Genomic DNA, 5,431 nt, shown 5'->3' on the forward strand with positions numbered 1-5,431 from the left:
AGGAAGACTGACCTCTCCTTTCCTTGGCTGACGCTACTCCCACAGAGAGTCGGCAGCACGTTCATAAACACGAAAAGGATGGGTAAGCAAATAGAATACATTTTAAGGGCTCTGATTAAATTCTCTGTGGTAGCGTTCCATGCACCCAGGAGCAGATTAGGCTAGCTTATGTCAATGAAAGAAAGACAAGGACAAGACATGGCATTGGGGTAAAGTGCAAATGTTGTGCGTGGAGGAGAAGAAGAAAAACTTGGATAAGCTTTTCTTTACCCCCTGTTTCTTGCAATTAGTTATGGGAAGGGTTGTAGCTTAGTGGTTGAGTATCTGCTTTGCATGCAGAAGGTCCCAGGTTCAATCCCCAATGACACCGCCAAGTAAGGCTGGGAGACACTCCTGCCTGAAATCCTGGAATGCCACTGCTGCCAGTGTGGACAATACTGAGCTAGCTGGATCATTGGTCTGACATGGTACATAGCACCTTCCTATGTTCTTAAATTAAGGGACATGGGTGGTGTTGTGGGTTAAACCACAGAGCCTAGGGCTTGCCGATCAGAAGATCGGCGGTTCGAATCCCCGCGACAGGGTGAGCTCCCATTGCTCAGTCCCTGTCCTGCCAACCAACAGTTTGAAAGCATGTCAAAATGCAAGTAGATAAATAGGTACCACTCCGGCGGGAAGGTAAACGGCATTTCCGTGCGCTGCTCTGGTTCGCCAGAAGCGGCTTAGTCATGCTGGCCGCATGACCTGGAAGCTGTACGCTGGCTCCCTCGGCCAATAAAGCGAGATGAGCGCCGCAACCCCAGAGTCGGTCACGACTGGACCTAATGGTCAGGGGTCCCTTTACCTTTACCTATGTAGGACCACCCTGGGGTTCATCTGAAGGCTGCAACTTCTCCAGAATGTGATGGTTAGGTTCCTTTTGTGAGGGAACAAGCTACCACCAGCGTATAGCAGCTTGCTTGTGGCATTGGCAAGTCCCAGGCTCTGTGGTTTAACCCTTGGCCCTACATAGAGGCATGTACAAATCCAATTTGCTAAACAGAAGCTCTTTGCACTGCTCCTCTGTTTGGAACAAAAGAGAGGGCGTGTCCAATCCTTGCATCCAATAAAATGTGGGCATGTTCAAGGGGGCATGTTCAATGTGGGAGAGCCCGAGTCAGTGCAAACAGGAGATGAGCAGGAAGGACAGTTTCACCTGTGTTGCAGATTTTTGAGGGGATGTATTCTGCAACCTTTTCATGGATGCCATAGGAGATGCCAGGCACCCAGATAAATGAATTATTCTCCACTTAATTTATGCATCAGTGGCAGGTCCATTAAAAACAGGTGCATCCCTATCAATTTTGCAATCATAATTCCTCCTGCTTTTCATCTCATTCTTACCTCAGCAAGAAATTTTTGCTTCATAGAACCCCTGCTACCATCTAGACTTTCCAGTAATCTCGCTTTGTTCTTCTTTCCGTGGGTATCAATAAAATCTCCATCTGTGGGTGTGTGGAGGGGTTTTTTAATTTTTAAATTAATACTGATGTGCAGATTGAGAATAAAAACCTTCCCAGGCTGACTTCAAAATAAGTCTTGGGAATTTCATTAAATCTTTTTAATGGGCCCTGTCAGACGAACCCTCTGTTCTCGATGAAATTGCTATATTACTTCTCTGTCATGATTGTGCTTTTTGGGGTTGTTTTAAAGGGGACGAAGGAAAAATATCTCTGAAGTAAAAGGAAAACAATTAAAAAAGTTGTGACAACATCTTTTCTCTTCTGCTTGCCCAGAGGGCTCGATTTCAGAATATGGAAGCAGAGATTTTAGCAATACTTAAAGGGCAAGACTTGGATATATTCAGGATTTTAAAATATTTGTTAAAGCAGTATGTTTTTAAAGCAATTTTCTGCCTCATCATAACTGTTGCAATGTTTTCAAAACACATCAAAGTGTAGCTTAAAAAAATAAAAGGCATAAGTGCATTTGAACTAACACACAGGCCTAGTTCAATCAATCAAATCAAATCCATTTATTGTGAGGACCATGCCTGTGCACAAACATCAACACTACAATAGGCCTAGTTCATTTTTTCCAACAAACTTTGGATGCAGAATCAACACGTTGTCCAGAGATAAACAACTGTGATCTGAAACACAAGACTGCCGTCGTACCTTGGTTGTCGAACGGCTTGGCTCCTGAACAAATCAGCTCCTGGACGCTGCAAACCCAAAAGTAAGTGTTCCAGTTTGCAAGTGTTTTTTTGGAAGTTGAATGTCTGCCATGGCTTCCATGGCTTCTGATTGAGTGCAGAAAGCTCCTTCAGCCAACTGGAAGCCGCACCTTGGTTTCCGAACGGTTCCTAAAGTGGAACGGACTCGTGGAACAGATTAAGTTCAACAACCAAGGTACCAATGTATCTTCTTCTTCTTTGGCGATCCCTTGTAGCCGAGTAAGATTGTCTTCCAGAAACACGGTTTTAACAAGGAGTCCGTAAGTGACTGTGGAGGCCAATTCTGGACCCACACGTCCTTCCACAGGAGGGAGTTGATAACTGCGTGGATTTGCCAAGCGTGCCTTCCTCCTAGCACGTTTCTCCCTTGTGTTCTGAGTTCGAGTGTCTTCAAAGCCCATGACACCTTTGGTAAAGGCTGTTCTCCAACTGGAGCACTCGCAGGCCATTGTTTCCCAGTTGTCAGTGTTTATACTACATTTCTTTAGATTTGCATTGAGACAGACTTTAAACCTCTTTTGTTGACCACCAGCATTACGCTTTCCATTTTTAAGTTCGGAATAGAGTAGTTGCTTTGGAAGATGATAATCAGGCATCCGCACAACATGACCAGTCCAACGAAGTTGATGTTGAAGAATCATTGCTTCAACACTGGTGATCTTTGCTTCTTCCAGTACACTGATGTTAGTTCACCTGTCTTCCCAAGTGATGTTTAAAATTTTTTGAAGACACTGTTGATGGAATCCATATTTCACAATCATATAGTAAGGTTGGTAGTACAATAGCTTTGTAAACAAGCATTTTTGTTTCCTGCAAATGTCCCGGTCCTCAAACACTCTGCACTTTATTCTGGAGAAAGCTGCACTTGCAGAGCTCAGGCGATGCTGGATTTTGCCATCAATGTTGGCCCTTGTGGAAAGATAAATGCCTAGGGAGGAGAAGTGATCGACATTTTCCAACGTTACACCATTGAGTTGGATTTGTGGCACTGCAGAGGGGTTCTTTTGTACTTGTTGGTGCAGCACTTTGGTTTTTTGGATGTTGAGTGATAGGCCAAGCTTCTCGTAAGCTTCTGCAAAGATATTTAGGATGGTTTGGAGGTCCCTGTTGGATTGGATCTAGCTACCACAGCAGTGGGAAACCTCTGGCCCCTGGTCTGTGGGCCCAATCAAGTCTACCAGGCATTGGCATAGCTAGGGGGTGCACAAGGGGTGGATCGCCCTGGGCGGCACTTACTTTCGAGGGCAGCACAATGGAGCCCAAGGTGGCTCGCAAACCCAGGTGCCCTGAAAGCCCGGCACTCCACTCACAAAGACAGTGCAGGGCTGGGCTCACAGTGTGCCTGAGCTGCCACATCGCCAATCAGCCGCCCACTGGTGGCTGAGAAGGATGCGACAAGTAGGCTCTGGCCCCATGAGCGGCACTGGGCCTGCAGCACACCCAAGCTACAGAGTCCCTCCCAGCCACCCTCCAGGTGGAGGGCGCCCAGGAGGGAAGTGGCAGCTCGGGCACCCTGCAGGCCCAGCGCTGCCCGAAAAAGTAGCATGGGTCCAGTGCACACACAGCATGTCTCCCTCAGCTGGAGGTCACCTGGGAGGGATGCAGTCGTTCTCGCAGCACACTCTGCCCCCACAGTATGGCATAGTGTGCAAGCGTGTACACGCCCAGGCGTGCCGGCTCTGAGGTAAAGGTAAAAGGTAAAGGATCCCTGGATGGTTAAGTCCAGTCAAAGGTGACATGGGGTTGCGGCGCTCATCTTGCTTTCAGGCCAAGGGAGTTCTAATTTCTATATGTAAACTGCCTTGAGTCCCATCAGGCAAAAAAGTGGGGTATAAACAAATAAAAAGGTAAATGACCCCTGACAGTTAAGTCCAGTCACGAACAAAGAAGAAGAGTTTGGATTTGATATCCCGCTTTATCACTACCTGAAGGAGTCTCAAAGCGGCTATCATTCTCCTTTCCCTTCCTCCCCCACAACAAACACTCTGTGAGGTGAGTGAGGCTGAGAGACTGCAGAGAAGTGTGACTAGCCCAAGGTCACTCAGCAGCTGCATGTGGAAGAGCGGGGAGCTGAACCCGGTTCACCAGATTACAAGTTCACCACTCTTAACCACTACACCACACTGGCTCTCAACGACTCTCAGAATGACTCTGGGGTTGTGGCGCTCATCTCACTTTCAGGCCGAGGGAGCTGGCGTTTGTCCACAGACAGCTTTCCAGGTCATGTGTCCAACATGACCAAACCGCTTCTGGCGCAATGGGACACCATGACAGAAGCCAGAGCACACGGAAATGTCGTTTACCTTCCCACCACAGTGGTACCTATTTATTTACTCGCACTGGCCTGCTTTCAAACTGCTAGGTTGGCAGGAGCTGGGACAGAGCAACGGGAGCTCATCCCGTCACGGGGATTTGGACTGCCAACCTTCTGATCAGCAAGCCCAGAGAGGCTCAGTGGTTTAGACCACAGCGCCACCCGTGTCCCTCTGCTCTGAGGTGCAGTCAGAGGGCTGGGCTGCCCTGGGCAGGAATAAGGGAGCATGGAGCAGAGTGCAATGAGTCTTGATTTAAAAACAACAAACTGCGGTCTAAAATGCAAGACTTTAAGAAGAGCCCTGCTAGATTGGATCTACCTAGCACAGCAGTGGGAAACCTCTGGCCCCAGGTTTGTGGGCCTTATCAAGTCCACCAGGCCCATTAAGCTCAGAAGGCGGATGGTGCTGTGGGTTAAACCACAGAGCCTAGGATTTGCCGATCAGAAGGTTGGTGGTTCGAATCCCCGCGACGGGGTGAGCTCCCGTTGCTCGGTCCCTGCTCCTGCCAACCTAGCAGTTCGAAAGCATGTCAAAGTGCAAGTAGATAAATAGGTACCGCTCTGGCGGGAAGGTAAACGGTGTTTCCATGCGCTGCTCTGGTTCGCCACAAGCGGCTTAGTCATGCTGGCCACATGAGCCGGAAGCTGTACGCCAGCTCCCTCGGCCAATAAAGCGAGATGAGCACCGCAACCCCAGAGTCAGCCACAACTGGACCTAATGGTCAGGGGTCCCTTTACCTTTACCTTACCATACCCTCCCAGTGCCCTGATTTTCCAGGGAAACAACACATGCCCTCCCACACCTGGGGGGTGATGAAATGTGGTGCCACCACATCAATATCATGTCTGCCCTCCATTTGGGGGCAGACTCAGTGCCTCCCTCCCCCACCCAGGCATGGTGG

This window comes from Podarcis raffonei, chromosome 4 (assembly GCF_027172205.1).
Source record: "Podarcis raffonei isolate rPodRaf1 chromosome 4, rPodRaf1.pri, whole genome shotgun sequence".
Classification (NCBI taxonomy): domain Eukaryota; kingdom Metazoa; phylum Chordata; class Lepidosauria; order Squamata; family Lacertidae; genus Podarcis; species Podarcis raffonei.